This window comes from Egretta garzetta, unplaced genomic scaffold (genome assembly GCF_000687185.1).
Source record: "Egretta garzetta isolate BGI_Z169 unplaced genomic scaffold, ASM68718v1 scaffold386, whole genome shotgun sequence".
In the NCBI taxonomy this organism is placed as follows: Eukaryota; Metazoa; Chordata; class Aves; order Pelecaniformes; family Ardeidae; genus Egretta; species Egretta garzetta.
Genome location: NW_009260063.1, coordinates 1,510,370 through 1,511,192, shown reverse-complemented (window position 1 = coordinate 1,511,192; position 823 = coordinate 1,510,370). Strand labels below are relative to the sequence as shown.

Below are 823 nucleotides of genomic sequence, written 5' to 3'. Positions count from 1 at the left end.
TTAATTTTCAACTTTCATCTTTTTCTGTGTCAGTGTAGGTAAACTGCCACAATATAACAACCGCTTCAATCCTCTACATTTGTACGCACAAAAGAACTTTTTGTGGTTTTATGTGGTATTTTTCATAGCTATACAACCAGCAGTTCCCCTTTTCAGGGAAGAAGGGTACAGATCAGATGCTTGCTGCGTTGCTACTGCAAACTAGTAAATGCAGTTTTAATGATTAGAACCCGAGGGGACCAGCTCATGTTTCACGCACTCGAACGAGCTGATCACACCAGATGTCCCTCAAGTTCTACAGAACATTTTCTGCACAGACAACCACATCTTCTCGAGCTTCGTAGACAGGTAGAATACTGGTTATTTGTTTCCTAGACAGGCAAAACTGTTGGATTTAACGTTAGTCGCAGTGTTCATACGTACTGAGTTTATTGACTGAGAGGCACCATAGGATGTGCTAGGATGACAGGCATTATAAATATTTTACCTAAAGAATTCTGCTAAAGAAAATAATTCAGGCACAGTAAAACCAGTAGTTCAACACACACAGTAAGAACTCATATTGCAGTAATTACACGAGCATAAAATAGTCTGACTATGAGCACACGTACGCACCCCGGTTTTCTTTTAAGGAATTAAGGGGGGGCAAAAAAAAAAAAAAATAAAAAGGAGGGGGATCTCTCTGCCCCGGTCTCATCTTTTCCGGTGCACACGACCTAAAATGAACGTAACGAAGAATCCCAAACTCCATCGCAAGCCCTTCCTGCTCCTTCTCGCGGAGTTTTGCGCGGGGGAAGGGGAAGGGCAGCGGGGCCGGGCTGCC

At 43.3% G+C, this 823-nt stretch overlaps 1 protein-coding gene across 1 annotated transcript in view; it reads right to left on the bottom strand.

The window, feature by feature from the left end:
• The window catches only part of IKZF5 (IKAROS family zinc finger 5), a 13,340-nt gene extending 12,732 nt beyond the window's left edge, over positions 1–608 (bottom strand). Inside the window, exon 1 of the mRNA XM_035896574.1 lies at positions 260–608. The gene's annotated coding sequence lies outside the window, so the exon portion shown is untranslated. The remainder of the gene's footprint in view (positions 1–259) is intronic.
• Between the last annotated feature and the right edge of the window lie 215 nt (positions 609–823).